Source organism: Amia ocellicauda, chromosome 4 (genome assembly GCF_036373705.1).
Source record: "Amia ocellicauda isolate fAmiCal2 chromosome 4, fAmiCal2.hap1, whole genome shotgun sequence".
In the NCBI taxonomy this organism is placed as follows: Eukaryota; Metazoa; Chordata; class Actinopteri; order Amiiformes; family Amiidae; genus Amia; species Amia ocellicauda.
Genome location: NC_089853.1, coordinates 17,542,696 through 17,561,264, shown reverse-complemented (window position 1 = coordinate 17,561,264; position 18,569 = coordinate 17,542,696).

Genomic DNA, 18,569 nt, shown 5'->3' with positions numbered 1-18,569 from the left:
GAGGTTCTCACCCAAGATTTGACAGTACATGGCCCCGTCCATCGTCCCTTTGATGCGGTGCAGTTGTCCTGTCCCCTTAGCAAAAAAACACCCCCAAAGCATAATGTTTCCACCTCCATGTTTGACGGTGGGGATGGTGTTCTTGTGGTCATTCCTCCTCCTCCAAACACGGCGAGTTGAGTTGATGCCAAAGAGCTTGATTTTGGTCTCATCTGACCACAACACTTTCACCCAGTTCTCCTCTGAATCATTCAGATGTTCATTGGCAAACTTCAGATGGGCCTGTACATGTGCTTTCTTGAGCAGGGGGACCTTGCAGGCGCTGCAGGATTTCAGTCCTTCACGGCGTAGTGTGTTACCAATTGTTTTCTTGGTGACTATGGTCTCAGCTGCCTTGAGATCATTAACAAGATCCTCCCGTGTAGTTCTGGGCTGATTCCTCACCGTTCTCATGATCATTGAAACTCCACGAGGTGAGATCTTGCATGGAGCCCCACACTGAGGGAGACTGACAGTTATTTTGTGTTTCTTCCACTGTTGTCACCTTCTCACCAAGCTGCTTGGCGATGGTCTTGTAGCCCATTCCAGCCTTGTGTAGGTCTACAATCTTGTCCCTGACATCCTTGGACAGCTCTTTGGTCTTGGCCATGGTGGAGAGTTTGGAATCTGATTGATTGATTGCTTCTGTGGACAGGTGTCTTTTATACAGGTAACGAGCTGAGATTAGGAGCACTCCCTTTAAGAGAGTGCTCCTAATCTCAGCTCGTTACCTGTATAAAAGACACCTGGGAGCCAGACATCTTGCTGATTGATAGGGGATCAAATACTTATTTCCCTCATTAACATGCAAATCAATGTATAACTTTTTAGAAATGCGTTTTTCTGGATTTTTTTGTTGTTATTCTGTCTCTCACTGTAAAAATACACCTACCATTAAAATTATAGACTGATCATTTCTTTGTCAGTGGGCAAACGTACAAAATCAGCAGGGGATCAAATTCTTTTTTCCCCTCACTGTAGATATACAGATCAGCCATAACATTATGACCACCTGCCTAATATGTATTTTTTCCCTCACTGTATGTAATCAATCTTCCTTTATGCTGGCCAACCCCCCCCAAAATCCAAAGCACACAAACAGCATCACAAATGTCATTTCACCTTTACATAACATTGGGATTACAGACTTACCAGTATCATACAATGTTACCATATGTAACCATATGAAGTCAGTAAAATCACTTTTCACTCACATGTGCCTGAGTCCCCTGTCGTCCAGTTTTACTTAAGCCTCAAGCTGGAGTGTGAATCTTTGACAGATTTATTTTTCTACATTTCTATACTGTGGAATAGCCATCAGCTGCAGGTGCAGAGACAGGTTAATCATGTCGGAAACACTTCTTAATTAAAAGATCACTCTGCCGTGTTTTAAAACGCTTTGCATTTTGCCTGTGTGTGTCCTTTATCCATCCTCATCATTTATAACTCTTAGCCCAAGTGTATTGGTGTAACAGGCATATGCAAAAAGACAGCTGTTCACAACAGTGTTAATTGGGTGTATGCCCACCCATGGTCTTAATGATTAATAATTGAAACTCTTTCAGCAGATGACAGGAGGAATACTGTGCCCTTCCTGCCATGGCACAGGGGCTGGTGCTGAATGAAATGTTGGTCTTTGGGGTCACTGTTAAAGCTAATCTAGGAGATCCTCTGTGGAGCCAGAACTGGTTTTCAATGTTATTCCCTTTGACCCACTGTGTTACACTCATAGCTTGATGGCTTGGTATGTTATAGCATTGGTAGATGTGTGGACTCTGGAATTACATCAACAAAAAGAATATCCACTAACAATCCTGGCATTAGAAACCAACCCCAACACCTCATGTATTGCTTGGGCTAATTTAATGAAAGTCAGTATAAACATGTATTTATATAATGCATACATTATTCCTTACTATTCAAAATGCTGATTTTTAAAGGAGCCTTTATCTGGACTGTGAACGTTTGACAGATTTCTTTCTACAGTCCTATACTGTGGAATTATCCCAGTTACCCGATGATCTATCAAGATAGCTATGTGTGGATGTGCATGCTTCATAAATATGCATAATACCCATGATTGTGTATTTGATGCACATAGTGAGGTGCCATTTGCTTTGAAACATGCAAAAAAAAAAAGTTGTCTGGCAGCAGGAAGTCAGAGTGAGAAAGTGGCTTAGTTGTCTCCCCTGTGCTCTCAGTTGTCACGTTAATGGACATGACAGGGAGTGCCAGGCTGCTTTAGGTGTTTTGCCTCTGAGAAGACTCTCAAGCCCATGGGCTAAATTAATACAATCTCTGGCATTTTGGCACGGAAGAAAGGTTTTATTATTATTATTATGGCTTATATTAAGCCATGTATGTAGAGAGATTATCTATTTTGTTGTATTTCAGGTTGATGAGATCAGGTTTACTGAATTCCAACCCATCTCTGGTCTGCATCAAAGGAGCAGGTTTACTGCTCAACGGGGCCCGCGGGCCACTCAGGCAATGGCACAGTTCTGGTACCATGACTCTTTCTCCATCTTTGTGTTAGGTGGGCGAAATGAACTAGAAAACCATCCACCATGCTGCCTTGCATCAGCAAGGTTTGAATTATGGATGAGAATGCATATTGTCGACCTTGGTGTCTGACCTTTACAAATTCCCTAATGGGGGTATGATGGCCACAGTCCTTGTCAAACCTAATATATCAGCAATGGATCAGCTTTTGGAGGTCCTGAGCATACAAATAAAAGCCTTACAGTTGCAGCAAGAGAAAAAAACATAGTTCTTTTTTGGACAAAAGGGCTCTGCTTGGTCTTGCCAGTACAGATGCTGAGCACTGGTTTCAGAAACTCCAATCACAATTCGGTAGGAAAAGGAGCAAGGCATGTAAGCAGAAGGAAGGAGCTGGTGCTGTCACAGGGCCTTATTACGGAGTATAGCATTCCTGCCTTCATGGGGATCCTCATACAAACCGAATGCAGCACGATAAAGGGGCCCTCTTTGTGTGTCCACTGTCAGATCCTTTTGAAATTAGTTTCCATTTTAAGGGCTTAATAAAAATAGAGGCTGATGAGGTTTGTTTTTGGCAGATTTCTTGTTTAAAGTATCCTCTGCAAGCTGAGGGCTTATAGGCTAAACCACATAGATCTTTGTGTATTTAATGTGTTGTCACAGTGCACTGCTGCCCATTGATGGATGGCTCTTCAAAGCATTCTCTCTCTCTCTCTCTCTCTCTCCGTTTTTCAGTAGTATGTTACATTATTTCATTGGAAAGTGTAGCAAAGAAGCTTATCCTCAAGGGTGCCTGTGCTGTTTTCAGTTCTATAGGAGATTAAATTATAAACAGAGCTCTGCGATTTAGAAGGGGGGGAATCATTTAAACTCTGTTGGCTTTATATAAAGGCATATTTCATTTGCATGTATTCTTCATCTATCCTCCAGGTTTGAGCTTAAAATTGCCCTCATATGACAATATCATATTATTATTATATTAATATTATTCTACATTTTTCAATAATAATAATAATAATAATAATAATAATAATATTGTTGTTTTTATTATTGCTATTTAACAGTAATGCATTAAATATTTTTTCTCTTTCTTTCATTTTTTCTTAAATTAGTCCAACACAAATGGCAGACCATACACATGGACAGTCTTGCTGTGTATGTATATATGTATCTTTATTTTACGTTTATAATTACTCTGCGCCATTTTACTTGTTTTTTGGAAAATATTGTATATTTAAATGCAGCACCATCTGTAATCAGAGGTCTGGTGAGAATTTCATTTTCAGGCGTATCGTGATATAATTAGATGCAGAAAGAACACATCATTGCTGAAGAATGTTTAGCTGTGCTCTTTCTGGAAAAATGCAAGGCACGTTTTCTCACATAAAGATGAATGAAAAAAAAAATATTCATGCATGGATTTTAAATCAGATTGCTAAATGTGATTTCTCTGGAACATTTGTTACTTTTAGTCACTGCCACAAAAAAAATACACAAGTGAAATACAGTGAATTGTGCAAGTCTTCCATCATGATCTGTCATTTCATCACCAGGAGAGTGGAAAATACTTTAATTATTAACACCCCCCCCGCCACCACCACCTGTGACAGAGTCTGTATGCTTAGCACAATTAGTGCTGTGTATCTGCAGGGGAAACATTTTAATAAGAAGAAGCAAGCAATGCTAGAAGTCACAGAAGTTAAGTGTGCAAGGTGTTCACAGCAGGGAAGTGATAACTTCTGTTTCTCCTGAAGCATGGGTGCAAATAACTGCAGTTTTGATCAGGTGTGTGAAAATTAAAGCAAAATTAAAGGTATTCAGTTTCTACCAAATTGAATGGCTATTGGTGCCTTTTAAACAGCAGACTACATCCCAATGTGCCCTGAAACCAAGGAAAAACTGACATACTGACATAATTGACATGAGTTTTATGTGCAGTCAATATGCAAGGCTTGAAGAGAATTGTTTACTTTAATCCTAAATTAACTGTCCCCAGAAATAGAGTTGAATAGAGCAGTGACTAAGAGCAGAATCATACAAATACCTGTAGTTTGTGTTGGGAAAGTGGCATAATCCATGACTTAGCTGAGGAAGCCCTAAGGTGTATGGAATCGCAGAATGAATTCCACGTGTGATTGCTCATCCAAGAATCCCTATTTACTTTAGTCAACTTTTTTTTTTTTTTCCAATTACATTCTCAGAGACAAGTGGAGGAATCACTCTCTCTGGTTTCGGCTCCTGAAGGACAGTCTGATAAAGCTGTCATGGAGAATGAGCATTTTGCTTTTTGAATGCATGTGTCTGTCTGAGTTTTGGATTCCAATTTAAGCAAGTCTGCATGCTACTGACACTGCCCTCATCTTATATAGGCACTTATCTTTGTTTTGCAGTCAGTTCCATTTTGAACATACCCTTTGAAGCGCACTGTGGTGTCCAATAAGTCAGTAATATACACTGGATTTTTGGGTTGGCTAGTGTGAAGTAGAGGCGGATGCACGGCGTTTGCAGTGTATTCAGCCCTTGGGCGTAGTACAGAGCCCCCCCGTCATCCTTTATTCAGCAGTACACAGGATTTGATGGTTCTGTGTGAGGATACAGGGACCCCTGCTCTCCAAGAACAACTGTAATGGATAATTAATCAGCCAGTCTTGCGTTAACTGATACAAGGGCCAGTCGCCGCCAGTCACTGGCCATTAGCAGCTGTCTGCCGATGTGCTTTTCCCAGTCATTATGAGGGATATGGAGTGTGAAAGTTAATCAGCAAGAGCTTTATGGTACCGGAGGCACTGGGGACTCTCTCCTGAGTCTATGGCCAATCCAGGATCGTGTATAGCACATTCATGGACCTCAGGGACAAGAAGAGGTGGGAAGTCAGTTGGGAAAATGAGTGAAAACTCAACCAGAACCCCTGCACTGGCAAACCACTAAAAAAAAAAAATGATAGCGGTCTGAATATTGGGCTATTTGGCTTCTGTCTTTAATGGTTGGATGTATCTTCCATGTGAGGTTTTTCTTCTCTGACTCTAAAACTTCCAAGCCATGTTTTGCTCTTTCTTTTCCTTGCCACAAGCATAAGGCAATTATGTAAAAGCTAAAATAAAAACAAGATTGATGTCTCTTAAAATTGAAGTCGTAGTTTACATACACACACACAATTATTTTAAAGCACTTTTAAGATAATATCATGTACGCAAAGGATGCCGGTAGAGATCTCTAGTGAGATTTTCATACAATATGTGAATGGCATGATGTTAGCACTTTTTGCAATTTTTAAACATGTATAAATTATGTATAAAAACATATCCACATATAGGATATCTTGGACAAAGCGATCGTATTACCATATTATGAAAGAATGTAGTTTTAATTAAAAACGTATGTATTCCAGTTGTGCACTTTCTGTAACTCATGCGCAGATAGCAGCAGGTTTATTTGGCGGCAATGTAAGCAAATTTCAGGATTTTGATAATTTTAAAGCAATATCAATATAAATAGTACACCACAATAATACATTACACACAACTGTATTACTATTGTCTATTCGGGGACTGGTGCCAGAAAGATTATTAAGTCCGATAATGTCTGCATATGCCTGTGAAAAATGCTCTGCTAGGGGAAGTGCATTTTTAATTAAATATACGTTTTATCTTTCTCCACGACACCGTAAGCGAATGTGAAAAATATTTTTTAAATGTATTAATGTTTGAAAAATGCAGAAAGTGTATTGGAGTGTGCTAACTTCCGCAATTTGTGCCATTCACTTCCCACTCGAGTTTGTCAATTGAGCCGATAGAGATCCACTAAAAAGCCACTTTTTCTTTTTTGGTCGATTTCCCCGTTTTACCTGTTCCTTGGCTTGCGGGACTCAGGCAGTTCTCAGGGTTAAAACAAGTCTGGGCCCAAATCTATATACTATAGCCATAGTAATTCGCCTTAACGTAAAGATGTTTATCTGCAAAAACGTGTCACATTTACTCAGCAGTCACTTGTAATGTAGATTGAATTGCTGGCAGTGATGCTACTACGTAAAAACGTAATTAACGAAGTGCTTGTTGATTTTTATTTTCATATAGTTACGCTGTAAAAAATAAATAAATATTGAATTACGTTTTTTTAAGTAGACCGTGGGTATGTGTCTTATAAAACCCAGTTGGCTGTACATTGGTAGTCAGAGTACAAGCAGCTGCAATCAGAACTGCTCGTTAGACCTGCTGTCACTGAAGCTGCTGCACGTCCTCACTTATCACAGCTGCGTCACTGACCGCAAAGAATAATAGATACATATTTAATAAATCTAAGATATTTTCAATAGGATAGCCTATTATTCCTGACTTCTAGAACATGGAGCTATAGTATGGCAACATATTCTACTTTGCTATATCCTAATATATCTGAATACCTTGTTAATACCTAGTATGTCATCATGATGGCGCTGTGTGTGCTGGCGTTATTATCTCGGTATGTTTTTGTTGACATACATGTGGGCCCGAACTTCCATTGCCAGTTTAGGGGCCCAGTCTGCTCCTGCATTCAAGCATCCAAATTAGTGACTCCAAGGTGGGTATTTCTGTACTCTGGAGTAGTTATGCGAGTGACATCAGCATGACGGGCTCCTAAATATTATGAAACAGAGAGTGACAGAAATACAATTTTATTGTTTAATAATTTAACAATGATGTAGTAACAGCAGCAGGGAATCCTACCCACCCCCCCATCAATTAGCTGTGAATTGCACAGTGTCAGTACATGGCTTCCTTTGTTTCTGGAAGGGGTGTTAAACAATAACATAGATTTAAGGGGCAAGAAATGGTATGATCAAACAAGGGCTTACAAAATGGTTTCAGTAGCTTCCTGCTTTCCTTTGCCATTATTCTACCAGGAAACCTGGAGATATGGAAAGAATGGTAGGAAACAGGGGTCTCTATCATATTAAAGAAAGGGAGAATGAAAGGAAGTCAACCTCCAGTATACAGACTGGAGAGCTATTTCTGTAGCTGCATATGCTCTTGTAGCAGACACTTGAGTTATCCCATGCCCTGCCACGGCCCTGACATCTCAGGAGATTCTTAACTAAATTCCTGGCTCTGTGCTGAATTTATGTCAATGATTGTAAACATGAAGCGACTGAGTGACCAAGGTTAGTCAACCCCCATAGTTCCCGCTGATGACTAGCATTTAGAAATGCCATGCTATTCAGAAACAGTGGCCTTCGCCTTTCTTCAGGAGGCCATTGTGGAAGAAGTTGATGAAACATCCACTCTTGTTTGTTGTACACATGGTGAAAAGATAACAGACACATCATCCATTACCTGACAGAATCAGTGTCTTTCTTAGAACATCAGACAGTTAGACATTTTGGGTTGAGCTCCTGAGAAAAAGGGATTATAACTTTGTAAAAATTTAACTTTACATGCATAGGTAACTTTTCTGCTGCAAGCAGCAACCCCCCCACCATCCACCTCCCCAGCCCCTGTAAGGAATGATGACAATTTGAAACTCTTATCTTTCCTTAAGTTCGTATCAGACTGTAAGTTGAAACTAACTTTTCAAACCACTTGCAGACAGAGATGTTCCCCAGCTGATTTCTTTGTAGCTGGAAAGCAATGTTAAATATTACCATGTTTGCGGTCCCAAAATAAAGACGTTTTCAGTTTGTCAAAAAGGAAAACTTTTGAAATAGGAAAAAAAGAATAGGAAGCAGCAGAGTGTTTTGAGAAGGAGACAGGTCTTCAAGGTAGGATTTAACAGCATATCACTACTACTAACACAAACACTGGCAGTAATATGCACAATTTAATTTATGGAAAAAATTTTAGAATGTGACTCACATACGCTGTGTATGGAAAAGAAACAAGAAAATGTATTCCCTCTTAGATTGGAAACTGAATAATTAAAAATGTATATGTATATAAAGACTTTCAGAACTGAAAAGAGTGTTTTTTCTAACATGCAGATTGCCCAATCCAAAATAAATGTATGTGTATATATATATATATAAACTAAGAAGGTGGAAAAGCCTGTACAATCTTTATACATACAGCCTATTTCTTAATACGGAGGGGAAGTAAATTGCAAACTGGCTGGTGTAAAAGAGATGAAGAAAGCATGAAATATCTAATAGGGAATGAGCATTTTCTCTCTTTGAACGCAGTTAAACAACCCCAGCATTAGAATAGGGTATTATCTCGGCTTGCAGTGCTCACAGTCAGCTGGTTGTGAGGTTATCCAAACAGCTCCAGAGCAGAGGCAGCAGTCATCTATATCTCACACTGATAAGGGAGTCGGGAAGGCCAGAGCTACAGCTGTTTTGAAGGCTCTAATGAATGTTTATATGATGGGTTCTTAGCTGTTGTGGTCGGCGCTGGGAGAACCAGGCTTCAACCTCTACCAGAAAATGATGACTACAGGAAAAGCTACTAGAGGTAGTGGCCATGATAGATGACTGTTTGGAAGTGATTTGAAGAAGGGAAAATGTGTCCCTTTCAAGATTTGATTTTAACACCTCATCCTTCACACAGTATAGAAGTCAACATATATGTTGAATGCTGCAAAATACAGTTGGATGCAACAGGATTTTGTGTCATCATCCCCCACCAGTAAATCATTTCCAGTAATTACTCGTAGTTTTGCATTCAGACCTTTGGCACAATTACACCATTTCGTGTGTAAAGAGCAAAGCAACTTTTTCTAAATTCTGTTGACTTTCAATGTGCTATTCTAGAGCTGTCTTGGGCTGTTTACAAACATCAGTGGAAATGCCAAAGCTGATAACATGGCCTTTTGAACATGGTCTTTAACATGGCAGCAACGTTTTAATCCTTGTGCTGATTTGCATAGCAGGGTCTGTGGGTATTATCCTGCCATTGTCTCTCTTATTGACAGACAATGGTAGCAGATTAGTAAACATAGAATTAAAAGCTTTTCATGTTGCTTGTTCATATTCAGTTTGTGTTTGGTTAACAACACACACGACTACACCAAGAAATCTGCGTCAATCGCCTTAGTCTGTACTACTTGGATACATACTTTCCATTTCTCAAGCACAGTGCTAAGTATTTTTATGACTCCATAGTTCTTGTATATTAAACTCCCTTATGTCAGGATTGTGTGTTGTAAAGATGTATTTTATTTGAACAGTATGTTAGCCTTTGGTATTTATACAATACAAATTAAATTAAAGGTTCTTTATTAATCTTAATTGCATTTTAGGATCGGAGGGAGAAATACAGAAACTGATCAAAGATATGCTCACGTTAATTAAATTGCAGGATGGTTATACCATTCAGATTGAAGCCGGATATGTGTATAGCCCTGTTTCTTCCATACATGCCGTATTCAAAAACCCTAATTGTACTGATCCTTCCCAGCTCACATTCGCAATCAATTTATGTAATCAGTATCACTGTAAGGCAAGATTAGGGCAGTGACTGTGTTCATTTATCCCGTACATCTTTGAAGAAAAAAAGTAATGAAAGTACACCAGAAGCAATGTTTGTCAGAGAAGATCTGTTGCAGCTTTTAATTGAGTTGTTGCACGTAATTTAATGCCTGTCAGTTCATGTCTTACTGATAATTTGTTTTCCACCATCCGCGCTGTCACTTATATTGAAAGAAGCCACGGTTAATCTTGACCTTCTGTTTACAGCACTTTTCAGCATTATTACCTGTCCCGATCCAAATGTGGTAGTGTCCAAACCCCTGAAAATCTGTCATTCTAGGAACTGTACATTGTGGTTGTGTTGGATATCAAATGCAACCCCACGTCCTGGAAAGATATGCACTATATGGCACCTCAGTTGAATACAAAAACAAGGCCTGTTGAGAACAATTACAACCTTCAAAGCTTTGTGTGCCCAAAGTTGTGTCAACGTTGCGTCCCATTCCGGCGTGGGGCGTTTCCCTTACTGTGAGATGTCAGTTTGACAGGAATTGACAGTCGCGTGTGAGCTACAGGGGTCTTGGGTTCACACGCCACATTTTGTCCGGCATTAAAGTGTTTTAGCTGTAACAAAAAGGGTTAGCATTGGAGCACAAGATGACAGAGACCAGGAAGCTACCAGGCTGGGTTTACAGGGGAGAGTAATTGTACTCCAACTCACTTTTCGTGTCTTCAGTGGTAGAGCTCTGTCCTCAGTTGAATGTCATTTTAATGAAGTGGAACGAAGCTTCCTGTTCTGTATTCCACTACAATTGAATAATTACAGTAACACATTTTACAATCTCTCTCTGCACCTTGTTAATGGAGAGCAATATGGTCCATTCTGGCATCCCTAGAGCACTGATAATGGGCTAACTACTCTCTCCTGTGATGCAATCTACCTGCACCTTACTGAGAATAGGAAAAGCATTTTGTTTCAACTCTCCAGGTCAGTTTGAGATAATGAGGTATAAACCAGGATGATAAGATTAATTTGGTAAATCATGCTGTCTGTCTCTCATTGTCTGTCAGTAACTGATGATCCTTGGAGGACTAGATATTTTTGTCAGGTTGAAGGCACGTGCTTTTACGGTGCCACCGAACAGACACGATTAATAATTTAACATCTTTTGTGGATTGTTGCTCTTAATTCGGAACCCAGACCCACATACTTGGAGTATGCTTCTTTTGCTGGCACAGACATTTAAAGAAAACAAAAAACAATGACATCTGAGCTGTGTTTGGAAGATCAGCCCCTGTGCCAGCTACCAGATGTTGCTTCTGTTAACCCCTGCTAGCACTGGTTGCTAAGGAAGTATTGGTATCCAGGCTACAGGTTGAGAGAAAAATGCTAACTTTGAGTGGAACGAGAAAATCTTGTTGGCTGTGTATTTATTTTCCAAAATGACAGTCTACAGTACAGGAGATTAGGCATTTGAAAGCCTTCCAGCGTACACTCTGTGAGTGCCATTATGCAAAGTCAACACAAAACAGACCCAAATCTGATGTGTGAAGACGGTGTAATGCAGGCTTGATGAGATCTGAGTATCACAGCATTGACAGTTTTTGAATTAAGTTCAGTATCACGCTGTCAGAGATTTGGCTGCAGCCTGCAATAATGTGGGAACAATACCCTCTGTGTGCAGTACTTTACTGGCATGCATGCACCGCCGCATTCCCCATCCATAACCACAAGCCTAAGAGAAGGGCTCCCTGAGCTTAACAACTTCGGCATGCTTTTAAGGTTTCTGAAGCTGGGCACAGTAACTGTGGGAGTGCAAGTCACTGTTTTATTTGTGTATCTCAAGGACTGTGTGAATAGCATGGTTGACCCTGCTCTATGGAACGATACTAGCGCCCTTAATAAAAGCTTTATAATTAAGCTTTTTAATTGTGAAAACCTGAACAGTACGGGTCATTTGAGATGACTGCATTATGGAAAATATAAATGCTATTTATTATTTTTATCTTGCATGCAGAAATACCATCAAACGCCATGTTCGACAGTATTAGAAAGAAGTTCTTGTTCTCAAATCCTTGTCAAAGTCAACTAATAACAGCTCAGATTCAAACCAGTGGACTAGAGGAATCAACTAGTACTCCTGACAGAAGCTTTTATTGGTTGAGCCTCTCTGCAATTCATTTTTATAGTTTCCAACTTCCAACTGGAATTTAAAGGTGGAAGTAAAAATATTTAGGAAGCTTGGTGAGTTTGCCATCAAATAATTACATTTTGAGACACTAGTTTTGTTTTACTTATATTTACAATCATTACACCAAAACATGCACCCTGTGATTCTCTTGAGTGAGTATATTAATGAGTGAGCATGTTGTAAGAAGAGCTGGCAATTTATTTAAAGAGGTTATTTCATTCATTTAAGTCATAAACAGAAAGGAAACCTGGACTCCTTTCTACACTAAATAGATCAATTTTTAGACATGATGTCAATGGAGATGTGCACCCAAAAGCTAAATGGATTCAAGGCCAAAGAAGTTTCCTGCCCTACTTACATCCCTTTACCCAGCTCACTCTCCTGGGAGATTGCTGCATGTTTGTAGGTACATAGTGAGTTCCTTACACGCTTGACTTATCAAAGTGAAAGTAAGCACAAGCCAGTCCCTAGGGATGGGGGTGGAGGAGTGGGGTGTAGCTAATTGATTCTCTGTGCACCGTGGACTCAGTGGCATGCTAATGCAAAGCCGGACTGCTGAGTGGTTTTGCTGAATGTTAATCCTCAAGCCCCCTGTCTCCTGACTGTGACAGCCCTCCTGTCAAACTAGGACACTGCTGGGATAGGGAGAGGGGGGCAGGGGCTTTATTACAATGCCTTGGTTTACATTGAGGTGATTTCATCTGGAGTGTATCTTCTTTCCCATGATACTGATGGCATCTGTGGGGAACCAGATTCTGTGCTCATACACATATACACACTAAAAGTAGTGATGTGAGTGTTTTCCATTTGGCATGTGTAATTTACTGTGCTTAAAATTGATATGATTAAAGTGGATGCCATTATGATATAAGACTTCTGAAAGTCTCTCTCTTGACCATCTTAGAATATTTGTCCATATATTTTGTCAACACTATGTGGCTTGCTTATATTACATGATAACTCCACTAGTTACCATTGAGAATACAAAAGCTATCCAGTGCCAGCAAATTATAACAATCCACACATAAACCTTGTCTGCCACATTGCAGTCAAAATATTGAATGAAACCTGGTAGTAAACATTTTAATAATTGGCAAATGAAAAAGATCATACTGTTTATATCCAATACAGTTCTCCAGGCCCTAATGTTCTTATTTGAAAGCGTTTTTGGTGTTTTTGCTCTACAGCTACTCTTTCCAAAAATGCTTTGAAAATCTTTATGCCACGTGTGACAATTAAAAAAAAAAAAAAAAGAATTTACAGCTGTGTATGATACAGTTCCAATTCCAAATTTCTCTTGTAAAAATGTTTTTGCAAGTTGTCAAAGGGGAGACTTTTTAAGCCAGATGAGCTCTGTGAACGTACACCTGTAAGAACTATAAATATCCGCCAAACAGAGCATGTGATAGAGTAGGGTAGGGTCACCTTGCCTGCAAACAGCATTGAAGTTCCTCCCGAAGGGCTTCAAAGAAACCCAGATCAGTCAATTAACTGGTGTGCCTGTGTGGTCGGGCTCACTGATTGTCATAGCAGATGTGTTTGCAGGGCTGTTTCATCTGGACGGGGCCGGATAGTGCAACGAGCGCAGTGCCCTAGAGTATTAAACACTGGCATCAATCATGAACATATTAGCATATCTTTTGGTCTTTGGGTCATCTTTCTAACTTTCCAAATAAACAGATTGCTATGGAATTAATATAGTGGACTGAGGTGTCACTAACACAGAGATTGGTTGTTTTATCCTTTTTTGGCTCTTTTCCCCATGGACATGAGGTACAATGGTGTATTACCTGTACAGTGAGATGAAATCATGTTTATTAAATAAATCTTCTGAGACAAAACTAGACATAAAAGTTTGTGTTTTAGCTGGTACACGACAGGTCAGGTAGATTGACCAAAGTGGATGAGCTTATCTGTTGCACGAAATTATCCTTGTTGTGTGGAACTGAATCGGTTGTAGCATTTGAAAGTATACCAGGAGTTTACAGTCAGAATCATATTGATGACACAATACATTATTTCTAACAGCCTCTTTTATCATAAGCTTCCACTATATACCCACCTTCTTCTCTCCAAAAACATAATTGTAGCAAAGAAATCAGGAAGTTATCAAAAGGGCTCTAATTATTTTCAGGCTCATTATTCCCTGATGAACCTTCACTATTTAAAACATCCTAAAAGCCAATTAACTAATTGAACAAATTAAAATGCTTAGAAAAACAGTTTCCTAATCCAGGAGAAATTCATTCACATATTCCAAATCTTTATTTCTGTACATACAAACTACTAAAATATGTTTACTGCTGGACATATATGTATGCTGAAATTATATATGTATATGGCTGAGTTTTTGCCAGGACCCTTCCTCCTCTGTTCTGCATGTCTTCTCCTTCAGTCCAGATCAGACAATAATGAGAGGCCTTGGTAGTTGCTAGGTTACAGCTAAACAAAAAGTGTATGTGTCTGAGAGCTCAGCCATCTGAGGAAAAGGAGATACAATATATGCTAAAAAAAGAATTTTAATTCAATGTGAAGGGACACTTGTGATATGAAAGGGGTATTTAATCCCAGGTAATTATTTTGGAAATGTATCCAATTGATTTTCTCACTGCCTGTCTGCCATACTCCATGTTTTTCACAGTGTGACACCTCTTATGAAATAAACATTCTTTGAATTCACCTAGGGATTCATATACTAGAGTTGACAACTGGCCCCATAATAACTGCAGACTTGGAGATAAATGCTGAATCTAATTTTGAAATAAAAGCAAGAATGGTGCATCATAAAACAATGTAGTTTGTTCACTTTTTGCTCACATCTGTAAAGGTTTCTGCCATAAAGTACACCATGTGACCATCTGATTCATGTTATTTTTGGGATGGAATTTAGGCAAATTAGGGTGATATATAAAATTAACAGTAAGGTATAGCAAATTAAATAACAAAAACCAAGATAAACTGCAAGAAGAATAAAACCATACATTTTTTTTAATAATACAAAATGAACAAGAATGTATATGTTCTCTTTTCTGTAAAAATACTCTAGCTTCCTTGGGAAAAATCTGCAACAATATTCATTCAATAATGTATTTATAATAAATATGCATGAATTTCTTAATATTTATATATGAATGGGCTATCTGGAAAAAAAGAGTCCTCAATCATTTAGGGGACCCCTATCCTATATTTACAGTACCCATTGCTCTTTGCATTCAAGAATAACTGCATTCTGAGCAATCAGAAAACTGGAAGTGAACAAATGAAAACCGCCTGTTTGCAATCTGTTGCAAGCAAAGCAGCTAACTAGGGCTTTGATCAAGGCATTGTTTAAGGACCACAGAGAACCAGTCTTCATAAAACAGTTTGTGAGTCTTGTTTGTACAAAATCCACACCACACTCTTGAGAGTTGTCAGTAGGATATGCGTACATTGTGAATCATAACATCTATCTAAATACAAACATGCCTATTAATAATATGCAGGGAACTCTTACTTGAAGTCCCATTATTCAAAATGAGTTTCTACTACATCTACTGGCAGAAAACAGTGGAAAAGGGAAGTGAATATTGTAGAATACGTGCACTTTCTCACCTGAAGCAATGATGTAGGCGTGTTTCATCAGCAGTTTGGATTAAATTATGCATTTCATAAACTGCCAGGTATGTGATTTGTCTGTTGTTTCTGCATTTTGAGGAGATGCTAAAGATGAATATGTAAAATAAACCATATCATCATCAGCTTTTATCAATACACTACTTGATGATTTGTTCCTGGTCATGTGAGCAAAGCTTATTTTTTCAACTTCCCATCTTTTATGCACTCTTCTTCTTTTTTTCATCTCTTGAGATCCATTCTGTATATCATTTTGTCCACCTTTGGTTTGCTTGTATTGCAAATCTGCCATTTTAAGATTTTCATGCTTTAATTGATGTCACATACTTTCCAAGTAGACATCTTTAAATTCTTCTTTATGTTGTTTGCAGTTTCCGTGTAATTTTTGTGATTAGTGACCAGGTTTCAGAGCCATAAGTAAGCACTGGTACTATCAAATATTTTCATATATATATATTTATATGAAGGATGTGAGACAATAACTTGAATAACTATACCCAAATTTAATATTCCTGTAATGACGTGTTTCTGGTTACCATTGCAACAGAACTCATAATTACCTATTGACTTTGTTATTTTATTTTCTTAATAAGATCTATTTTGTGCCCACAGTCAGTGGTTTTTTTCCAAGACATTCAGCAAACAGAGCTTTGTCCCCTCTTTCTTCTTTAAATAAATGTGTTGCTCCCCTGCAGCTGTCCAAGTAACTTTTTTAAAAGGTTACCAATTAAAGATGCACAGATACAGCTGGGTACAGCACTCTATCACGCTCTCCATTAATAAGTGTGCTTCCTTCTACATGGCCATAATTGTTAAAATTCCAGATTCCTGGTCTGAAACCAAATGTTTATGTACAACATATGTGGTCATTTCTATCCCTCAAAGAAGAAACATCTAAACAAGAAAACTGTTAGTTAAATAGGTTCAATTTGTGTAAGTTGTGAGGAGCTCTGTGGGAACAATGGGAACAGAAAATCCATTGGATCATTGGGATTGTGAAAGTCATCACTTCAGTTGGAAGGGTTCTTTAAGAAACTGGTCAAACAGATTGCATCACACACAATCTGAAGAAATACACCAACAGACAGTCAGGCAGAAAATTAGTCAGAAATTAAACTGAAAAAGGCAAATTGTCTGCTCCCATAATTATGTACTGTAGGCCTTAACCTCTTGATCTTATTAAACTAAGGCATGAGTGGAAATAACCAACCATGCTCTACAAACTTGTTCAGGAGACCCACCCAGCTTGATCTACAAGGGGGTATATTAAGCTGTACTGAGGGCCCTGGCTGGCAGATCCACTCAATAGTACCTGATTTCCTTTGACAGATTGAGGCTGATGGAGAACCCAGCAGAAATGGTCGATTGCAAACTGTGCTGTGGTGTGACAAATTGTCTTGCACACACACAGGGGGCAGTCCTGCTGACACACTGGGCTACACAGTGCCTACATCTGCCCTCACAGAGACACAGTTTGGCTTCACGTCAGGGCTTCCAGTGAAGTTGCAGACTTGGGGAAAAGGGGGTATTTATATTCTGACACTGATTTAATTGACCTTTAACATTAAAGCTTCCTGGAAAGGTCAAAAATAATAATTATCATCAACATCATCATTATGTACAATAAGAGGATTGGATACTTAATAACACCTTTAAAATAATATTTTTTCAATGTTTGTGAGCAGGAACGTATATGTCTTTTCCTTGCTAATGTAAGCTACTGTACCTTACAGTGGTATAATAACTAGTGGGTTCATAAGCTTAAACACACAAATTGCCTAAATAATGTTTCCAAAATGTTAATTTCCTTAATAGAAGACAGCGGTTACAAATGAAATACTTCCATTTGGAAATATTTTGGCATGAGACAGATTAAATATTAAATATTAAAATAATAACTATATAAAATGTAGGCTGTGTTACATTTTGGTCTTTGTTTTGTTTTTTGTTTCATCACGTGATTGTGTTTCTACATTTTAGTTTGGTGCTGGTCGTGTCTGTTGGAGAAGACCGATAGAGAATAAATTGTGGCGGAAGGGGCCTCCTGAAACATTAATGCACACAAAGCCAGTCTCTCATTACCAGATTTTCCATATCGCCTGTACTTAAGCCCATACGCTAACCATACCATGAATGTGTATTTTGGAAGCTTTCTTTCAAATCCATTTATTTGATTTTGTTTTTTATCCCTTTCTGGTTGCCATATTCTGATTAGCTTTTTTCTTTTGGTTTTAGCAATCAAAACGAACCACCAAGTATCATAACCATTAATTAGAAGAAGCAGGCAAGTACCCTTTGTCATTGTAGAAGAAAACTGACACGTGGAGTTCAAGTGTTCAAACCCAATCTGTTACTTTTATAAAGGATCTGTATATCATGAATACAATATTGCAAAACAGTTGGACCATTTACAGTTACCTGTAAACATTGGACTGGAGTTTTGAAAATCTTCCTGCAGACATTGGGTTAGTTTATATATTGATAGTAACTTGATGTGAACTAAAGATAAAATGTAAAGTCATAGAAAAAAAAAAGATTATAGTCCTTTGAATGATTGTGCGTTATCTGTGTGCCTTCTCTGCAAAAAGGTTCTTGTGCAACAAGGTACTGAGGACCTTTATTCCCATGATGTGCTAGTTTTGAGAAATAGCCATCTCTTTCTGAGGTTGATCGGAGAGCTGTCCAGATAACACTCCACAGTGTCTTAAATTCTACAGGTCAGTGTGTCCTTGCTGAAATGTGCTTGGGAACTTTTACACCTTTTGGTGAGTCTGGAGTCAATAGAGCCGACATCACAAATTAAGCGATCTGGCTTTCAGATAAGACTGCGTTAACACCTCCTGTCTTAA